Consider the following 22,237-nt stretch of genomic DNA (forward strand, 5'->3'; position numbering starts at 1 on the left):
TTTACTCATTGGAAAAATTTAGAGCAACTAATCTGAAAACTGTCTCATTAACACTGATTGAAGTCAATTTGAGGTTTTTAATATTGGATCAGGCTGTTACCAGAGTTATATGCCTTTTCATTCTAAAATTCCAACTATAGTGCCTTTTTAAAGTCCGTGCTTCCCCTCTCTGCCCCTCAAAACTCTTTCTGTTTATACAACTTTCCCTCTTCCCTGGTATTTCCTATATTCACACTGACTCCCCTTGGAGGCATCATTTAAAAAGCTTGCTACTGACTGAAAGTTAATTGTCAGTGATCTATAGTGTGATGTATATCTTTAAATTTAACCTCATGCTCTTTGCTCCTTTTTAACATTAGACACCACAAACCTAATGTGGGATTAAGTATGGATTTTTTTCCCTCCATTCTGAAGTAAGGCGTATATTGTTAAACCCAAAAGCTGAACCATGTTAAATCAGGATTCGGCATGAATAGTAAACGTGTCATGCAATCCCCAAGGGAAGCAACAAGAACAGAATTGCAGGTGACCCTTCCAAATAGCAATCGCTGAGCTCTCCATAAATAAGGGGCTTTTTCATAATGAGACCACTGGGTAGTACACCCACTAGAGAAAGATCAGTGATTTAACTCCTTCTTTCATGGTACAAAATTGTGCATCATCTTCTCAGTCAAAAGTCACATCTGTGATGCTGTTGTTGTGGATAGGAAGTGGTTTTGATTTAGTTTAATTCTCCGGTTAGAGATCCCTCATAAATTCATAGTACTACCAAACCAGGCAGAAATGAGAAAGAAAAGCTACTTTTATTATTAATGATAGACTGAAATGGATAAAAGCGGCATTATTCCTTCAATACTTCTAGTTAAACAGCTCAGCAAACTCTTTCGGATATGCAAAACAATCCCTTAACACTGAAAGAGTGACTTCCAGCTGAGACCAGCTTAGCATACACTTAACACCTGCTGACTTACCCGGAGGGAGGCTCCCTTTTGGCTCTTCAGGCAGAGCGGCTGCCAGGACACCACCAGAATCCCTTTCTGAGTGTCAGATGCTGCCGTGCGCAGAACAAACACACAGCATGACCTCCCACCAAATGAGAGCTCCACTAATTGGTCGCTATCCTCTGGTTTCTGACCACCACTTGGCAGACACAGTGACAGCGTCCCAAAAGGAATAATGACTGTGCAAGAATGAAGGAAACAAGTGAGAGCTCACACCAATGATTATTCCAGCATTATGCTCCAATTTTGCACACAGTACTAATGTCTTATGGGACTTTTTAACCACTCGTCTTACTCCCGCTTCTGGCTCGAATACAGGATCCGCTGCTGAGCTGGGATTATTAATGCTTCATATTACTTTCTGCTGATCCTGCCTTGGAATCTAGGCAGACTCCTAGGGATGATTATATTGTCTTCTGTGCCTGGCAGAGGTGGCAGCCCCCGTGGCTGCTGCCACTGGGAATGGCATATCGGTTCTCCCTGCAGTGTGGCATGTTAATCACAGAGGGTAATTGCGTTGGTGGGACCTAGAATGGGGAGATAGGAAAAGGATTAGGAATGGGAGGATGTACATGAAAAGTGGCAGGGGGATGAAGGTAGATCCAAAGCAAAAAGGAAAAAGCTTCCCTTCCCCTTTTCCCTCTTCCTCGCTGAGATGGTGTGAGAATTGGACCTGTGGGAGAAGGGAAAGAAAGTCAATGTGGACAGTTTTTACCAAGAGAAGAGGCAAGGGGCCAAAAGCACAGCTGTTATATGTAGGGATACATGCTCATCACTGAAAGCTTGCGGGAATTTTCACCCAAAACCCAGGGAAAAGACAGAAGCAGGAGGAACAGAATCATATCGAGGTCAGGAAAGAGATGGGCTAGAAACTCGAAGAGCAAGATGGGATCGTAAAGAAGCAGGGGACATTCTGAGTAGGAAGGCAGCACAGATCATTAGCTTTTGAGGACCCCAGTAGACCTTCTGCTAGCTCTGGGGGACAGAAGTAATAAAAGGCCTCATCTGCCATGCAGACTTAAATCAGCAAAAAGATTGTCCAGACAGTGAGATCCTACCCAAACCACACATTTTGGCATCCAAATCCTGAGATCCTATAGATTCCTTAGCCACGTAAGGCAGATGTGGAAGAAAGCTCAATTTAATCATGTTGCTAAAGCAAATGCAGAGGAAGACAGTCGAACTCCAGGAAGTTAAGAATCCATCCATTAAGAATGCTTGAGTTTGTCCCAGTCCCTGTAATGGTGGCAGAGGCCCCTCAAGCCATTCACCCTAGTGAATTCTCTTAGGGTTCCCATATGTCCGGGCTTTCCTGGACACGTCCTCTTTTTTTGGTCCTCTGTCCTCCATCTGGCAGGTTTTGGAAATGCAAGCAAATACCTGGGATTTTCCTCTGCCTCTGCTTTTTCCCAGCACTTCCAGCTTGGCTGCTGGGAGCAGCCGGGGAAGGTGATTGGAGGCCAGGGGATCATGCGCTCTGTGCGCAGGCCCTGTAGCTGCAGGCAGGTGAGAGAGAGAAAGAGAGGAGGGGTGTGTGTGTGTGTGTGTGTGTGTGTGTGTGTGTGTGTGTTGTGTGGGCAGCAGAGGGCTACAGGTTGGGAGTGAGGGGCACCAGCATGGTTTGGGGGCAGGATACAGTGGGTCAGGAGTGAGAGGCAGCAGCAGGGCAGGGTGGGGGATAGTAGGGGGACTGTGGCTTAAGAGTGAGGGGCAGAGGCAGGGCACAGGCATATCAATACCTCCCCGCCTCTGAATCATATACTCTTCCCCGCTCCCCTCACCCTACCCACCACAGGTGTCCTCTTTTTTTAAACTGGAAATAAGGTAACCCTATTCTCTATTTCATTCTTTGGTGCTATAGTAGAGCACCACATGTGCATGTTTCAGCACATATGCATGGTCCTATAATTCCTATATGCATGTGTCTGTGTGTATCTCTAGGACTGTGAAGAACTACAGAATTGTATATATTTCTCAAAAAGGTAACAAAAGATTCATGCTTTTCTTATGGTCAGTTAAATCTGTTTTATCATATGTTCCAGTTTAGCCGGGGCAGTCCCAGATTTCAGAGGGTGGTCCGGCCAGCCGTGGAGAGTTGTAATGGGCATCCTGGAAACACAGGAAGTGGGGTGCAGTCTGGCTGAGAGTCAGATTGGTGTGGACTACCTTGCAGATGGACAGACAGGCACTGCTGTCTGCCCAGCACACGGCCTGCCAACCTTGTGAGAGCATGGGGTGGGGGAGGGATAATGTCCCAGATTTCTGGGATTTCCATATGGTCAGCCTAATCATAAGCAAAGGTTAATGAATACAGAGAGACAGCAGTCAGATATGATGGAAAAATAACTGCCTTGCTAGGTAACAGTTTCAGAAATAAGAACAATGGGAACATGTTCAGCTGGAGCATTTAGTGGGTTTGGCGTTCCAAGCCAATTTATGAAATAACACTGACCTTATTGCAGGGCAAGGTGATAATCGGTAAATCAACATCTAGCTTCAAAGAAGATGGAAAAAGAGAGGTCACCAAAAGGATTAACATTCTTCATATCCAGCAAATTCCTTTGTCGGTGAAGTTCTGTTTTACATGTTAAGTGACTGTGCCAAACCCCATGCAGGAGGATAAGAGCATTTCTTTCGAAGGTACGCCAGAATCAGTTGGGCGACTCAGATTATTAAATTACTCATGGGCTGCTGTGAATGCACATCACTCGATAGCCAAATGACTTAGTTTTTTCATTGCAACGACAAGAATTCTTTAATGTAGCATGATCTGTTTGAGTGTATGTTGAAATGTTCTTATCATTTCAATTATGCCCTTCCTCTCTGGCATCTATCAATGTATATTCACGGCAATCACCAGCAATATCCTGTCAACAGCTATCTACTGTAAGTGATCATAATCCACTTTGCAATCATTTTCAAAGCCTCTTCATTTTCACTGAAAGGATTGTTTTGTTTAGAAGAATTCTTACTAATGTGCAAAATTGCCCTTAGTTAAATCCATTGTAGGAACTGAAAAGGAACACAAGCGCCAGGCTCCACAGCTGGAGCACAGAGAGAGAAACTGTGTGGATGTAACTTGTGCTTATTTTTCACAAGCAGCATATGCTTGGGGAGGGAAGAACAGATGCAGCTTGCTTAATGGGCCAAGCCACATCCATTTTACCTAAATGACTCCACATTTGGACAGTGCTCTCCCACTGTACCTCAGGCTAATGTGACCCAAGATACATGCGAACAGCAATGGCAGAATACTGACGGGGCATCGTGGAAGGTAGAAAATAAAGGTTACAAGGCCTCTCGTTCAAAGTTCATCAGAACGGGCAATTTGTGCCATACAGGTGGCAGTAAAATACAGCCCGAAGTGTTTTGACTAGGATCAGGCTACTGAGACAGAGGACTTGGCATCACAAAGGAGTCCTCTGTTATGATCAGCAAGGGCAAGAGGCCATCGCTTCACCTGCTGGCCTGGTCTCCTGCCAGGTTCAGTTTGGCACCAGTAAAGGCACTCTTCCATGCTCCTTTCTCAACTGGCAGACTGGCGGTGTTGTAGTGGGTAGGTAAAGGCAGCTCTGTTTGACACTGCATGCAGACTTTACTCACCTAGAGGTGAAATATGCTAAACAGCTGCAGCGAGCTGAGTTTCCACTGTTTTGAAGCTTCTGTATGTGAAGAGCCCTCCAGACATCTTGGCACATGCCCTGTTACTCTGAAGCCATGCTCCTTTTCTTCCTTATACTTCATTTGGGATGGTAATCCAGCAGAGTTGATTATCCACTAATTTGGTCCCAGTGCCAGTCTAAAATTGGAAATAGTTTGCACTGGGACTGAATGTGTGTTTGTGTGTGTTGGGGGTGGATTTCTGTCATTCCCCTGCTCCAAGTGGGAAGTCGTGGAGCAAGACGAGTCCTATTTGCAGCTCTACCTGCTAAATGGAAGTAATTTAAAAGCATGCTTTACACAAGATACCTTGGGTCAAATTCTGCTGCCAGTTACAGTCTTGTAAATCAGGAGCAGCTCCATTCACTTCAGTAGTGATAGTCTAGGTTTAATGTAGTATAACGGACAGCAATATCTGACCTTTGCCTATTTCCCCCTTTTAACTAACATCATAATTTTGTGAGATATAAAAAGCTACACTTTGATAATGGGGGAGATAACACATTAATAGATGTATTATGCTAGATAGGGTTAGGGCTGAAAAAAATAGACGATTGGAATCATTGAGCAGATGATTTTGTCAGTCATGTTCAGTTTTCAGAGATTTTCTTGGATTAGGGGCTGGTAGCACTGGAATACTTGAATGCAAAATGTTTTCTTGGCAGAGTTCCAAACATAAATCTCTCAAAAGTTATATTTTTTTCTCTCTGGTTTTGTCTTCCTTGGCTTCCCTGTTATTGATGCACATAATAAAACACTAGAAAAAAAAGACAAATCCACCCAAAAGGTCAAAATCAATGATCCTTTTACAGATGGCACCTTTGGGAATCCAGGGTACTTTACCATCAGCCTGTGTTTGAGACGGTTACTTGAATACTTGGTTTTTGATGACAAAAATCAATGACTTCTTTAAAGAAGACACCCTTGGGGCTTGCGGGATGCAGACTTTGAAATGTTTACTAGTCTGTGTCTGTCTGTGAAAGACTAATAAACATATTTATAAGTTTATGAGCTCCTATTTAATTTTATGGATTGGAAATAGTGTATGGTTTTGACAAGAATTTAAACTTAATGTGTCCCAATGAGCCAAATTCTGTGCTGACTTACACATTGGTGTAGAACAAAACAGAAGGCCTGATCCAAAGCCAATTGAGATCAGTGGAAATGCTCCTAGTAGGGCCAAACTGGTCCCTTTGGTAGCATGATTGAAGTCAGTAGAGTTACCCCATTGGTGATTTTAGTCCAATATGAACTAATTCTTTAAAGACATAGAAGTCTCTATGGAAGGGCCCCTACTGAAACAATAAAAATCCTCCATATAATTTTCTTTCATTCCCTCTTTCGTTCTCTCTTTCGTTCTTAATGTGTACCCATGTATTTTACCATTTTCTCAAACAATGAAAAGTATTTTAGGAACTGTTTTCTTTGCTGCTAATTTAGCATCACAGTTATTTATGGTACTATAATTTACTTTGACACCAGGGCAAATCTTCCTTGATTTTCCTGAGTGAACTGGGTTATATCAAGCTCTTATAACTTAAAAGGACACTTGATCTGTATATCCTGTGATGTGGGCTTGAAGGATTGGTACTGGAGTCTGGACAATCAATTTTCTTACCAGCTGTGCAAATATAGGTTTTGCCAGGAAAAAAACATTTTTTTTTTCCCCCACAGTCAAAGATATAGAGTTGTTTTAGTGTTGTTTTGTGAACCTGCTTCTGGAGAAATAGCTACAGACTAGCAGCACTAGTACCCCAGTTGTAATTAGCACAAAGCCCCTTCATTTGTATTCATTTTCCTTTTAACTCTGGATCTAATCAGTAAATACAGTGATGTAGAATAAAATGTCAACTGGAAACAAACAAGTGCATTGAAAAGATAATAGTAGTTAATGTCTCATATAAATTAAAACGTGAGAGAATATCCATGACACTAAAAGGGCTGGCATATTAGACATTCCACCCCACAGTTTACTGAGTCTGATTTAAGGCTACCAATTCCCGACTCATAAATCAGCATTATTCTGAACAGCAGAATGTCACCCCTTCATTAACACTGCAAAAATGCTTTGCTCTTGAGGACAGCAGGGGGAACTTGGGCTTGATAATTGGTTCTGTGGAAGGGACAGTGCAGAGCCAGACTGCCTTAACTGAAGCACTGTGCTTGTGCTAGTATAGAAGGGATGGAACTATGACTCTTCCCAGCTCCTGTCGTTCTGCTCCATAAGGAGAAGTGCAGAAAACAACCTGGTGTCTACTCCTGTGGGAGCCCCTTGTGTAGTCATGCAATGGATGGGGTGCAGGTAAAGCAAAACCTTCTCCTTCCCCTGACACAGTGATCATCACTCAAGGTCTTCTGACTCCTAGAGCATGTCTGCAATGCCCTGCCTCCCCACTTATAGTTTCATAATTGTTTGGGTCTACAAGGGACCTTACAGATCATCAGTGTAGCATGAACTGAACTAATGTAGCTGATGTTAACATGGAGTGTAATAATAATGAAATATAATAACCATGTGAGTCTTGTGCTGAAAGCAACTTGAAAACTCCATTTTGTATCCTTCTGTTTGACATAAGTAAATGAACTCTGCATAAGTGTGTGTAAAAGGGTGAATGGTGAGAGAATAGCATAGAGATGGGAGAAGAGGATTTAACTGTTTATGTAAGCAACAAGGCACCAAATGTAAGTTACCAGTCAGTAAACTGATTAATGGATGGCTGAAGAATCCCTTTTAGGCCTATGGCACAAAGAAGATAATGAGGAGAAGGAAGGCACCCATCCTGCCAGGTGGGCAGCAAGAACACTCCAAGGCTAAGATAAGCGAAAGACAAAAGAAGAACAACAGCAAAAACAAAAGCTGGGTATGGAAAACCCCAAAGCACTGAAACAAAGGATGCCAGTCCCTATAAAAGAACACTTTGAAAATGCCAAGTTGGGCGAGTCTCTTTCTCTACTGCTGTTTCATCGGAGCACAGATGCATCTGTTCTCCCTGCTCCAGCTGTTGTCTTCAAATCTGCTATCTTCAAATCATCATCATCTACTCAATAAGCCTGGGTTGGCCACCCCGGGCTGATATTGAGCTACTATTGCTGGTAACTATATCTGGTGTATGTGTGGATGAAATGGTTTTTTGTGTATGTGTATGCCTGTGTGTAATGATGTATATGATGATTTGTGTGTGTTTGTATGAACAGTGTACCCAAACCTCTATGTCTAACTCATGATCAATAAACATGGCACCTTGCTTTATAAAGTCTCACTCATGATTTGAGCAATTGGCAATTTGAGTAACATCAGGTCCAGCCCCCTCAGCACATGTGCAGGAAAGACTACTGGGGTCAGATGACCCCAGCAAGGTAGGCATCAACATGCTTTCTGAAGGTCACCAGGGTGGGGGACTGTACCACCTCTGGGGGAAGCCTGTCCCAAACCCTCAGTACTTGACTTGTAAAGACGTTTTTCCTTATGTCTAGCTTGAAGCAATCTTCAATCAGTTTGTGCCCATTATTTCTTGTCCTCCCCTGGGGGGGCTTGGTAAATAGATGCTCCCCCAGGCCCAGATGTATTCTGCTGATATACTTATAGCTCTGTGATATACTTCCACTCTGTGTACTCCAGATCTTAGCAATGAAACAATGCATCCACCTGAGTGGACTCCAGTAAGCACACCAAGGCCAGGGAGACAAAGTAGTACTGAGTCACTCTGAAGCAGATACATTTGGGGGAGTTAGTGTGTGTGGAGCAGGGTGTCATCATGGCCACCCTCCCAGGCATGGCATGGAGCCGCTGTAGACAAGCCTTACTGAGTAAGCTGCTTCTGTTGTCCATAAGCTTCTTTGAAGGGAACCCAAACTTCTCTTATTTGGACATAAACTTATCTTTGCTTTGAACAATCTCAAGCTTTTCGGTATTTGCAGCTCCTGCCTCCTCCCCAAAACCCAGTTGCATGTCTAATCTATTATTTACAAGGAAAGAAGTTACTTAATCTCAATGGATCTCAGTTCTTCAGATAGAAAATGGCCCAATTGCTGTTTCCTGTCTTCCTTTCTGTCTATTTAGACTGTAAATTTCTCAAGCCGAGGAATATGTCTTCTTATATATGTACAGAGTGCATGGTGTAATTGGGCTGCAGTTTCAATGGGGGTTCTCTAGGCACTGACATGTGTGCCATAGTATAAGAAATACAGTAAATCAGAACTCTGAAATACAACACTTGCAATATTAATATCACCTAGCGTAGCTATGATTGGGTAGAAGCAGGGAGGGGAATACCACCCTCCAGAATTCCTGGTGGGACAGACAGAAGGACAGGTCTAGGAGGCTGAAAGTAGCACTCCTCCCTGACCAAAAATGATGGGACTGTTAAGCAAAAAAAATTCTTGATTGCTGCTGGTAAGGGTAGTTGTGGCTCCAAAACCAAGCTGGGAGATTAGCAAAGGGGTCATCTGGGTGTAAAAGGGGCTGACAGCTAATCTCAGAGGAGGAGTTGAAAACTGTGCTTTTGGCACGGGGGCAGTTTGGTTTGCGTGCTTGTCAGAGGGTACAAGAGTAGCAGCTGCTGTGGTGGGGATACAAAAAACAGTCTGGAGCCAACAGGACAGTCCAGGCTAATGTAGCAGTCACAAGAACTGGAGTGAACTACTCAGCAGGACCATAAAAAAAATTCTGAAACCATGTGACACAAAGCTTTGACTAGGAGATAGGGTTGGCTATATTGAGTCAAAGATTATAATGTATGTGCGAAAGGGCTACATTGTCATGTACCTAATTCCTGTTGGGGATCTTTTTGTAGTTCCCATCTGGGTAAAGGTATTATTCTGTTGTGTGGTAATAATTTCTGGAGATTTACTCCTGCCTCCTTGAGAAAAGTGTGTGTGGGTGGGTGGTGGGGGTGGTATGTGCATGCTTAGTCAGAGGCACATGACTAAGGGGTTGGGGGTTCCTTTTTCACAAGGTACTTCTGCCTATCATTATGAAGTATCGTAAATATGATGCTTTCAAAGTGATAAATTATAGAACCACACAAATTTTAAGGTTATCTGACATTTCCCATTATAAGACCTGTACTGAGTTGCAACATGCCGTATCCCTTCGCCCAATTCTAAGTATTTGGGCTGAAATTCCCTGTTTCCATTAGGCTGCAATTTTGTTATTGTTGTTTGGTCAATATGATTTTCATTTTCATCCCTGAAAGTGAGGTAAGGGAAAAAGGGTTTTGTCCATTTAAAAAAAAAAAAAAATGTTCCAGTGACCATTTCTATAAACCTCTGCCCCCCTTACATTGGACTGATGACTTCCCATATGACAGGATCTAAATTCTGATACTCTTACCCATATTAAATAGCCCATTACTTGACAAGTCACAATTTGTTTGAATGGGGCTACCTTCAAAGAAAAAAGTCTACACAATGCAAAGGAGGGATAGCAGTCTAGCCTTTACAGCTTTAGCTGTGCTTGCAGCTGTAAGTCATGAGTATTATTATTATTTAAAGAGGGGACAGAATAGACTTTGTTGAAAATCTTTAATATCAAGGATCTTGGACCCTGAGGCAAGTATGTGAGCTTTTGTATTTCTTTTCTATTTACCATACCTCAGCTCAAATACACTGCAATGGTGTCTGGAGAGTCTGCACTTGAATAATTGTGACATTTTTCCCCTTTAAGAGGAACAATTGGTTGTACTTGTTTAATGTTGGGGAAAGAGTCATGAATCCCAATAAGGCCATGAATACATTTATTATTAATTTTGTGTTCATTCATTTTTAATTTTCTGTCAGACAAAATCAAAGGCCGAATCAGTGACTTCAATGCATTCTACCTTAACATACTGGCTTTTAACAAGGTATTTATTTATTCTGGACATCACTGAGAAATCAAAGGTACTGAGATCAGGAGTATCAAAACTCTCTGGTGCATTCATATAAACCGTAGTCACATCATTGTGTAGGTCTATGGTTCATGGCTATGACTGTTTAATGTTGTCTTGTTTTCAACTTTTTCAAGTTCAAACACATTTTGAAAGTGTGTAAAAACCCTGGTTGAGGGGAAGTGCCAAAATGCTTCTATTTTGTTTTTAAAACCAGAGCAATTAGAAATAGCACAGAGCTTGCAGAGTCCTACTAGTCCAGAATAAGGTGGTTCATTGCATATAAGCAGAGTATGGGGAGATGTAATTAGTAGGGCTATGCAAAGCTTCGGTCGCCGATACAGTTTGGAGAAGGTTTGGCCATATTTGGAGGCTGACTCTCCAAATCTGAATTGAATCAGGAGACCCATTAATCTCTCTGAATTGAATCAGAAGCTTCTGAATCAATTTGGAGAGATTCGATGATTCGGCCATAGACACAACTTTGTTTTTTTCTATTTACCTCAAGGTACAACATTTGGCTCATGAATGCTGAGATGGTGGGGTGGATGGAGCATCCCAAGGGAGCGTGGGCTCAGCGGCAGACCCAGAAGTGCACCAGAAGTACTTTTAGTCCACTTCTGGGTCCACCACAGAGCATGCAGGGGACTACTCTGGCCCCATGGCTCAGTGACTGGTGCCTCCTGGGTCGGAAGAGAACCTCCCCCCCCCCCCTGCACCCAATAGCCAAGACAGGGGAAGGGGGGGTCCCCTGCATGCTCGGCAGTGGACCCCCCCCCCCGTGCTCCCATGGGACGCTTCATTTGCCCCACCATCTCAGCATTCACGAGCCACATCTGGTACCTCGAGGTACGTAGAAAAAATATATAAAGCTGTGTCTATGAACAAATTGCTGATTCTCCAAATCAGAGTCAAATCTTCAGATTCAGCCAAATTGATTGGGGACAGCGATCTGAATCAGCAAATGGATTCACTGTCCCCCAAATTGGGCTGAATCCAAATTCGAATTGAATACTGCCCACTAGTAACCCTAGTAATTAGTGTCTATGAGCCTCCACTAAGGGAAACTTGATGCAGTAGTCATCATATATGTCCCCTAAATGCAGGAGTAAGTAATAGATCTGGTTTACGTGGAGTGTTTTACATATGGTATAAAATCCTGGTTTCATTCAAATTGATGGCAGAACTCCTATAAACTTCACTATGGCAAGGCTTTCTCCCATAGCCCAGGTATGGACATTATACTTGTACTGGTATATGTGATCAGAAACTGGTCTATACCCATAACAGAACAGAAGTCAGCCTACACAGACTGGTTTAAAAATGGCAGAACCTGGTATAAGATTTCCCCACCACACCTCTCAAAGCACAAATATGTGTTATGTTTGTTACCGATATAAATTATGCCGCTTACAGGAAAATGTGTAATTTAGGTCAATTCATCCTCAGGCTTTTTGAATGTCTTTACCTAGCCATAGTGTACACAATGAATAATCCTATTCCAATAAATGTTGCAGGTTTGTTATTAATTTAATATAAGCAGTAGATGGAAAGAAATGGGAATTTATGGGGAGGGAATTGTGCAGGCAGGAGGTCCTTGGGACACTAGTCCTGGATTCTGTATGTCCTGATAAACTAGTGAAAGTTAGCATGTTTATCTAAAAAAAAAAAAAAAAAAAAAAAAAAAAAAAAAAAAAAAAAAGTCAAAACTCTTAACTTGCAACTATAACTAGTTGACATAATATTTACATCCATATTATCAATGAGAGTTAACAAAGGATTTCTTCACAGATCAATGGTTCTTACGCAGGTGAAAAAATTATCATCTGCCCAGTCTTGCTAGCAAAAGTTTTCTCCATTCTTTTTCCTGTTCCTTTTTGTTCCTTCTCTAGGATCCTCATCTCCCAGACCAGAACTCCAAAGCAGAGATCACAGCCCTGATATTTAAAGCTTCCAGACTTTCATATTTCAAGCATATAATCTGAATTACACAATTTTCCTCGTCTTGTACCTGGAATTCTTGCTATAGCTTTAGTATAACTTGCAGTATTATAAATGTGAGTCACTTGGTAATCTGTAATATTCAAGCAATGCTTTGCTTTAATGCTCTGTGTGTTGAATAAAACAGCAAGTGACTATTGGAAAACATTTAGCTGTGTTTCTGGTTCACTGTCTCATTGTGACGCTGATCAGAACGCTATATTAAAAAAAAAAAGAAATATTGTACGAGATGCCATAAAGTTTTATGATGCAATTATTACAGATATAATTGTTCAAGGTTGTAGAGGTCTATAGATGTCTCGCTGTTCATAGACCAGTGCCCTTTTATGCTCCTTTTTTATAGTTAATGCAATGCCTCATTTAATAATTTAAAAAATAATTTATTGGAGTTAAATTGCTTTTTCAGAAGGCACAATCTTATCATTCTCATTTTTTATAAGAATCTCATTTTAATTTGTTTGCTGTGCCATTCTAACATGAATTTAGGAATTTAATGGAGTGAGAATTGAAGGCTGATGGCATCAATGAAATTATTAATTTGGTAAGCGAAAGATTTATTTGGTTGATTTAGATAGAATTTTCAATAGTCAATTATCTTTGGACTCTATTAAAGAATGAAGCCCCAGACAAATAACAGTTCTCATTCAAGGTTCCCCAGGATGAATTGGAAAAGACATCTTCATTATTGCTATTGATGTTAACGTGCAAATCACTTGCCGTTAATAATCCCAATGGACAGATAGAGTCTTTATTTTTACCCTTAAGAAGCTAGGTACTAAACCCTAAAAGTGTTATCCTAACAAATGAATATTACCCGGAGATAGCAGGCTTAGCCATGCAGAATATTTTAACAGTTTACTTTTATCCATACCAAGTCCCAGTAGAATAGTTTAGCAGAGGAAGCATGTCTTTAAGTGTGTCTAATTTTTGTTTTTACCTTTTTTGTGCAACTGGCAGTATTGAAATATAAAGAGGTTATCTGCAAAAATAGGCATATGCATGGGGAAAAATGTCTGTTTCCTACTCCATTTTAAATGCTTTTACTTCTTAGGTTTTAGATAATTTCCCCATGAAAATCACGTCTCACAAGTTTGGTGTTTTAAAAGAATTACTTTAACAGTATCTTGTTTGCCAATACAGATATTTTATTGAAAGCCACTTTTTCCTGTTTAAATAGCAAGCAATGATACAGCAATATAGCCTAGTGAATGGGTCATAATTTATATTTTGTTTGAAACCAGAATAATTTACATATCTATAATCCAGTAAGAACACATTTCCAGGTGGTGCTACAGTTGATAACAGTAAATGGAGGAGAAAGCGCTCTGTATTCAGCATTAATCTGTCAGTGTCAAAGGCAACTTTGGTGCATGCTGAAGTCAAAATGTGAATTTTGCCCCAGTTGAACCTTGAAAATCATGCAGTATAAAATGAATTGCACAAAAAATAGAGATAGTGCAATATTAGTTTCATTGAACCCATGAATACTAATATGTCTTGCCAAATCCCCTAACCATCAAACCCAAGTGAAAGTTGGATATTAAATAAATTATTGAATACTCTCATTGTGGCATAAGAATGGAAACATTGGCTGTAGAGAAGTTGCAGAGCTTCTGAGTATGCATTTTTCATAAGTGATGTGACAGCAGAATCAGGTTACAAACCACTTCTTTCCCTGGGTGATGGCCCAGCCTACGGTCTTGCACTGATACGAGGCTAATCACAAATGCTGGCAACATGGATACAGGCTTCATGCGGGGGGGGGGGGTCTTTTGTTTTTTTCTAGCATATGCTCCTGTTTTCTCCAGCCATTGTTTAAAATAAGTTTGAGGAAAAAATGATCTACCAATGTCTATTTCGAAAGGACAAAACAGACTGAAGTAAGAAGTTAAATGAACTGAGGGGCACACATTGCTTTTAAACTGGGGCATGCTAGACATAGCAAGTCATTGTATCAGCAGGAGAAATGCAATGCATGCTTTGCACTGCTTGGTTAATCCAGTGCCTTCAGAGCTCTAGAACTGCTTCACCTCCTACTAGAAGCATAACAGGGCAGCCCCATGCCCTGGGTAATGGCTCTGCTTCGGGCAATTTTTTTATGCCCTCTCCTGAAGGCAGGACCCAGGGCTGCCCTCACTTTCTGTCCATAGGTTCTCCCTTATATTCTCAGCAAACCCTGGACTGGGGTTCATTACAATTCAGAAGCATGTATCTATATCTGCTTAGCTCCCTCAATGTATCATGTAAGGCATGGATATAAATCAAGAAAAAATGTGTATTACCAAAGTACATGACAAGGCTGAGGACAGACATGCATGTGTACATGTCAACAACATGCAAACTAGTCTGAGCTGTTAATGTTGCCCTCCCACTCAGCACAACCACCCCCCCCCCCGCTGATTCTGTTTGCTTCACCCATCTGGCATGTCTCATTTTAGACTGTAAGCACTTTGGGAGTGTGGCTACTTTTCTCTGTCTCTGTATTTCCTAATTCAGTTGGCCTTTAACTGGTTGAGGCCTCTCGATGCTACTGTAATGTAAATAATCAGCAGTAGCAAGGTTGTGGGTCAGATGTGATTACCAATTACAACAAAGTTTTTTGCTAGCAATGTACCAAAAACTCTTGGACTTTGCAAGTGAAGGCAACGTCCTTGTAAATTTCTCAGCTTTCGCCCTTTCTTAAATTAATCTGACATATCTGGGAATCCATCATTGCTTCCCTGGCTCTCTGGTAACCCAGCCTACACTTGCCAGTGACATGTTTGCAAATCAGATTTTTGGGTTTTGTACCAAGATGGTACAACACCTGTACTCAGTAGTAAAGCTGGCAGGGGGCGAGAGGGGCACCAGCCCTAGGTGCCAGAATGGTACCCACCTCCCATTCAGAGTCTTTGCTGCGTTAGGAGCAGCCCCTTGCCACCCATCTGTAGAAGCTGGCTGTGAGGATAGGGCAAGAGCGGTGGAGGCCTTTGAGCCCCTGGGGCAAGTAAGACCCTTCTTTTCTCTTCCCCTCATCCCTGGTGTTCTCCAGTCCTCTCTCCGCCAAGGGAATTTTTGCCCAGGGTGCCAAACTATGCCTATGCCAGTACCACAGCTGAAGTTAAGATCTTTGGCAATGTATTCCTAGGTGAAATGAATCCATACCCCATTATTTCAGTAGAAATTTTCCACCCATTTCAATAGCCTTAGTTTTCAAGCTCTAAAAATGTACAATATACCATAGAGAGTCCATCATCAGTATGTCATAAGAGCCTGGCTAACTTAAATTCACAGCTCTGTTCATCCTCAGCATTAGTATTGCCAACAAGACTGGTTGAAGTAAAAATGTGGTTTGTTAATGGAAGTGGCCTAGGAGAGAACGCGTGATATATGTATTTTTTTATTATTATTAAAGTTTCAGCATTTTGCTGTTCAGTTCCAGGTCAGAGGTCAACATTAAGTGAAAGTTGTATGTCTTGCTGCAGCTTTTAGCTCTTTCTGAATTTAGAGGTTATAGCTTAATCCCTTATGTACAGCCCTCCACCTCTCTGTACTACATATAATTTGTACAACTGGATACAGGTGATATTCTCTGCTCAGGAGACATCCAGAGCAGAGCTAGTATGAAGACTGAATTTCTTTTTTATTCCTGCAGACAATGCCTCTTAGATCAAAGAGGGCATTATTTTCAGGGTAGTGAGAGGAAGCTTAAGTGACTGTCTACATCATATCTGACCTTTGTATAAAAGCCTTCAGTTTCAGGTAGTTCTACGCTGTCAGGTTTCACAAGGAGAAATATTCACATGACTTGAAGAGTAAAATTAAAGACAGAAATCTACATTTAAGTCATATTAAAATTGTGAAAGTAACTCTCAAAAGCAAGAAGGTTCACTCTTAGCTCAATACAATTCCACTATTTTTCTCCCTTCAATACTGTGTGAATTAATGATGGACTCTCTCTAGCTTTGGAGAGGTATAAAAAGCATGCATTTTTGGAATTAAACCATCTTTTGAAATGCTGGATAAAGATGTCAAATGCTGATACTCTTATATGAAATTTAATTGGCATTAAAAAGTGCAATTGGAATTCTACTTTTGTCCCCCTCAACCCTATTACCTTTAAAATAATTTACAGAGCCCTATAATGCCATTGCTAAGTAGATGCCTTCATTCTGTGATCAAACAAAACTAAGTCATAATTATTCTTGCCATTTTGTAACACAACACAGTAAGGAAAGATACTTGGAACTGAATCATAAGCCAAAAATCAAACATAATGCAAGTAAGTATGAACAGCTACATGAAATAACTACCACTTTTTAAAATATAGGCATAATTAAGTCATTTGATTACAAAGCAATAATTGGTCAATGTGAGGGGACAAAAAGAATAAAAATGCTAAAATGCCATAGAAATACACTTTGTCTGTGTCAATACTATTATCATACTGAAAGTAAAATAACTGGTGAATTATGGGCCAGATAAATAGTTACTTACATACCTAATGGTGAGATGTATGTCCAATGAGATATAGAAAATTGCCTAAGCAATTCTAGTGCTCAGCTTCTACTGAAAGTCAATTAGACTCACCCTCAAGCTTAACTGATATCCTTTTGTATTTCCCTGCATATTATATCTAAATCTCTCAATCTTACCCATACAAATGCCTAAAAACGATGGAATCACATAAGTCACAGGGAGGAAGAGAGAAATTTTGAGAAGGTTTATTTGGGCTTTTTTTTTAGATGCTATGCTACAATTTTATATAAAATTATACTGGACAAAATATAATTTCAAATCCCAAATATTTGGATAGGCACATGACATTAAACTGGTGCTTGGCTTAGCTGTTTGACATAAGCATCCATTTGGAGTATGGTGGGGGACACCTGTTCCATTCCTGTTTCCACACTTTTTAAAGGCACTGAGCAACTGCATAGTTGCTGTATGAGTACCCTGCTTTGACTCTTTCCCCAGAATAATGCCACAAGCACACATGCTGATTTGCTTTTGGAGAGCATTTTGATCTAAAAAGAGGTAATCGATCCATGGAGCCAGTTCTGTCAATTAAGGCCTCCTCTCCATGTTACAGGTATCGTGCAATTAACTGGTTAACTGTGCAGTCACCTTGAGACTAGCTACACATGCAAAATACCTATCACACTATAAAAAGTTCCAGCCAGTTATAAAGTTAGACCTCAAAAATGCTATCAAGCTTTAATTTGCACATGTAGCTTTCCCCTGCAGCTGGGAGCCCCATCAGTTGACAGGGGTCCCAGCCACAGGGATGCACCATACTCAGCCAGGGCTGGGAGTTTCATAACTAAGGGGACTCTGAACTCCCCAGCAGCTGTGGACTCTGGGTCCCGGCAGCATCCTGCTGTTGCTGGGTTCCTGCAGCATGCCTCCCAGTGCTGGGCCCCAGGTAGGTCCCAGCAGCTGCAGGGTGTAGCTGTGATCCTCCAGCTCTGGGGGACCACAAAACCCAAGGGCTGAGAGACCAAGCTACTGCAGTCTCCCAGCCCTGGGGTTGCAGGGGTGGTTGCCCCTGCAGCTGGGAGCCGCCCAGCTGAGGGGGCTCATGGCTATGGGAACTTCCTTCTAGTCAGTGCAGGGAGCCCCAGTGCAAAATCCTGGGCTCCCCTGCAATGGTAATAAGGCATGATGGGATGTAATGTGTGAACCCACAATCATGCTTCCTGCCATGCACATGTGGCGTGGCAGGATGCGTGATTGTGGGATTGTGCATTACATCCCATAGCACCTTTACCTGAATGTATAGAGAGGCCCTTAGGATATGATTTAATCAGGTTAATACCACGTGCTCTACTCTATGTACAATTAACTAAGAGAACCGACGATGAACCCTCTCAATCTACCTGGAAACGGCCTATTTATTCTTTACCAAAAATTATGTTTTATGAAAGAACACATAACAAAAAAGAAAAATGAGTGTTCTGTCAGATAAGCACAAAGAAAAGCATGTGTTATCAGTAACAAAGTCTATTCAGAAATTAAATTATGAAAATGCTGTCAAAGCAAAGATGATTTTTTTCCACTAAATGCCTCAAGCAATTAGTCTCATGGCTTGCTTAAATTCATTTTATTAAATGTTCTGGAAAGGGTTTGGGTTATTATTGATCTCAGATAGGTTTGAAGGAATGTCTTTGCTCTAAGTATCTGGATTAAAACAACTAGACTCCCCAGATTTCATAGACATTAGGACTGGAAGGGACCTCAGAAGATCATCGAGTCCAGCCCCCTGCCCCAGGGGCAGGAAGTCAGCTGGGGTCATAGGATCCCAGCAAGATAAACATCCAGATTTCTCTTGAAGGCGTTCAAAGTTGGTGCTTGAACCACCTCCAATGGCAGGCTATTCCAGACCTTGGGGGGTTGGACAGTAAAGAAGTTCTTCCTTATGTCCAGCGTGAAACGGTCTTGGAGGAGTTTATAACCATTCAGCCTTGTCATCCCTTGGGGTGCTCTGGTGAATAAATGTTCCCCCAGATCCTGGTGAGCACCCCTGATAAACTTAAAGGTGGCCATCAGCTCATCCCTGAGCCTGTGTTTTACCAGGCTGAATAGTCCCATGGCTCTCAGCCTCTCATCATAAGGTCTGTTTTCCTGACCTCTGATCATGTGCATGGCTCTCCTCTGCACTCTCTCAAGCTTCTCCACATCCTTTTTGAATTGTGGAGCCCAAACCTGGACTCAGTGCTCCAGCTGCAGCCTTACCAAGGTCGAGTACAACAAGAGAATGACATCCTGGGATTTGCTTGAGAAGCATCTATAGATACAAGCCAGTGTTTTGCGTGCTTTACTAGCAGCCACATCACATTGAAGGCTCATGTTCATCTTGTGGTCAATCATGACCCCAAAGTCCCTATCATCCGTAGTGCTAGCCAGCGTAGCACTGCTGAGCCTGTAAGAATGCTGCAGGGTTTTCCTCCCAAGGTGGAGAACCTTGCATTTTTCAGTATTAAACACCATCAGGTTCTCCTCCAGCCATTTCCTGAGCCTGTCACAGTCAGCCTGGATTGCCCTCCTGTCCTCAGGTGTGGATGCTTTACCCCAAAGTTTGGTATCATCGGCAAACTTGGCTAGTCCACTTCTGATACCAATGTCTACATCGTTAATGAAGGTGTTGAACAAAACAGGTCTAAGGACAGAGCCTTGAGGGATCTTATTGGTCACAGGGCACCACAATGAATGACTTCCATCAACCACCACCCTCTGGGTCCGACCAAGGAGCCAATTCCCCAGCCAGTGGACCGAGGCCACAGTTAGCCAGTTTTGCCAAGAGGTGATCATGGGATCATGAGATGGCAGTCCCTCCTCAGTCCTTCATCTTTCTATGGCCAGTTTCATATGTTATGGGCCATAGACTGGTAGAGGGGGCACCGGGGGGCATGTACCCCCCTTGACTGGCCCATCCCCACCACTGCCAACAGCTTCTATGGATGCTCATCAACCCCATCCCCATTGCTGTTGGCTTCTGTGGGTGTTTGCCAGCCCTGTCCCCACCGCCAATGCCACTGACAGCTTCTGTGAGTGCTCATCAGCCCCATCCCTGCGGATGCTGGCTTCTGTGGGTGCTCACTAGCTCCATCCCTGCTGCTCACTAGCTCTGTCCCTGCTGTCACCACTGCCACCAGCTTCTGTGGGTGCCCCCCCAGACTCAAGAGGCACCAGTCACCCATGGTTATGGGTAAGATATTCAGCTTTACTTGGGTAGGCTTATGCTGGTTTATGCAGGTTTGAAGCAGTGTAAAGGGGCCCTAGAAGATCTATATCTCACCAGCAGCTATGAGAGATTGCCGCAAGAGACTGCATGAGGACACCCTTAAATGACCTGGTGTAGGAGGCATGCTGTGCTGTGGACAGGACCATACTACAAAGACTATAAAGATTCCAGGCAGTAGTCCAGTATCAAGGAGAAATTGCGTTAACTTAGGCCTCCAGAACTATCTGCATTATGCCAGGGGTCTGTCTAGATTAGGAACAGCTCAGGACCGGACAGACACAAAGATACCTTAAAGCTCCCTTCACCTTCTCATTCTTGGGTTTTGAGTTCATTTTCCATTTTTCTGAGATGCTGTTAAACCAGCATAAGGCATGCTGTGTTAAGCTACAGACTATAAAGATGTTAGTAATGAAAGTGCTGACAAAACCTTACCTACAGTATCATGAACTTTGCTGTTGTAGAAACACTAGGATTAAGTAGAAATATGTGGGTAGTAACCAAAGAAACAAAGTGTCCATGAATATAATTATGGCTTTCTCAAGGATTTTAAATTCTGTGCATATTTCTTGTTTATATTTCACTCCTGAGTAAGCAGTTAGAGGAACTTTGGCAGGATACTGTCAGTGTTAAAAGCTATAAAATCTTTCAAACAACAACAGCCTCAGGCATACTATGTATAACATACTGCTCTCACCATTCCCTCAGTATCGCTTTTATACAATGCAAACAATAGCAAAAATCAAGGGGAAAAGGCATTGACTAGAAAACAACGATAGCCACAAACACAACTTGCCCTACTATGCACTTAATTCAAAGCGCACTGACCTTAATGGGAAGCTTCCCACTGTTCTAAAGGGGCCTATTCACTTTATCCTCTAAATAAAACCATAATGGTGAGTAGAAGGGAAAACTCTGAGGTTCGTTTCAATTATAAGAATTTGACATCTTTTATCCAGCCTTTCAAAAGATGATTATCAGTGAGGTTAGTTAATTTAGCATGAAATGCCTACAGGCAAGTCAAAGAGTGAAGTCCAATTTTTGAAATGCTTGCTGCAAGTGTTTGCAAGGTTTGGGTAGGCAATTAAATAGTCTCTGATAATTGGTACTATAGTACAGCTGTATTTATTTCTCAATACTTACGAGACAACCAAGTTCACGTACAGGGCCTTTTGGATATCAGGAACCAGATTTGCAAACTCTTTAGGTGCCAAAAATGGATATTGCAAAAGCACCTAAGCAGAGTTAAGTGTCTGACTCTCATTTGCTTTAATCACTCCCTATCTTTAGGTGCATTCTGGTCCTAGGTCACTTTCTTTATTACATGCATTTTATGATGCAGAGATATGCAAATGCAGTGACATGTTCCATGAAACCTCCATGAAATCTTTGCCATTTTGTTTCTGTCAAAATATTGTGCCGCTCAGGGCCCCTCTAGGGCTAAGTACAGACTGTCAAAAAGCCCAAGGCTGATTCAATTCAGTCTCTGAAGGTTAGTCTAAGCTGCAGAGATTAAACTGAGAACCAACTGAACAGACATTCACTTTCCATTTGGGTAATGTAGCCACATGTCTGCAGTGGCTCAAGCCAGAAGCTGGGGGGTGCTAAGGCATGGCTGTCTGGCACATAGCCAGCATGGGTTGTGTGTTCACTTCCTCTTCCTGCTGCCCCCAAGGCCTTTGGGATTTGCAGTCCAGAATTACAGTAGCAGGACTACAGGATTGCTCATCACTTCCTCTTCCTGCTTCTAGGTACTGTGGGATTTGTAGTCCAGTCGCGGCCAGCAGTAAGTTTTTTAGCAGGGCAGGGCAGCTCTGTATTCAGGGGAATTAAAGTTTAATCCCCTTCCCTGGCCCTAGACCCCAGCCAGGGTTTGGCGGGGGAGGGGTAATACTTCTCATCTTTTTCATTTGAGATCTCATCTCAATTTCTGTAATTACCCCAACTCTTTTCTGCTGGAGCAGACAGCATAGCCCAGTTTAGCCCAG

The 22,237-nt window shown here is 42.2% G+C and overlaps 1 long non-coding RNA gene across 1 annotated transcript in view; it reads right to left on the minus strand.

Moving 5' to 3' along the window:
* Positions 1–784: 784 nt before the first annotated feature.
* The window catches only part of LOC109283349 (uncharacterized), a 66,262-nt gene continuing 44,809 nt past the window's right edge, over positions 785–22,237 (minus strand). Inside the window, exon 2 of the long non-coding RNA XR_002090465.2 lies at positions 785–1,528. This is a non-coding gene — a long non-coding RNA (uncharacterized LOC109283349). The remainder of the gene's footprint in view (positions 1,529–22,237) is intronic.

The sequence above is a fragment of the Alligator mississippiensis genome, chromosome 10 (assembly GCF_030867095.1).
Source record: "Alligator mississippiensis isolate rAllMis1 chromosome 10, rAllMis1, whole genome shotgun sequence".
Lineage (NCBI taxonomy): Eukaryota > Metazoa > Chordata > Crocodylia > Alligatoridae > Alligator > Alligator mississippiensis.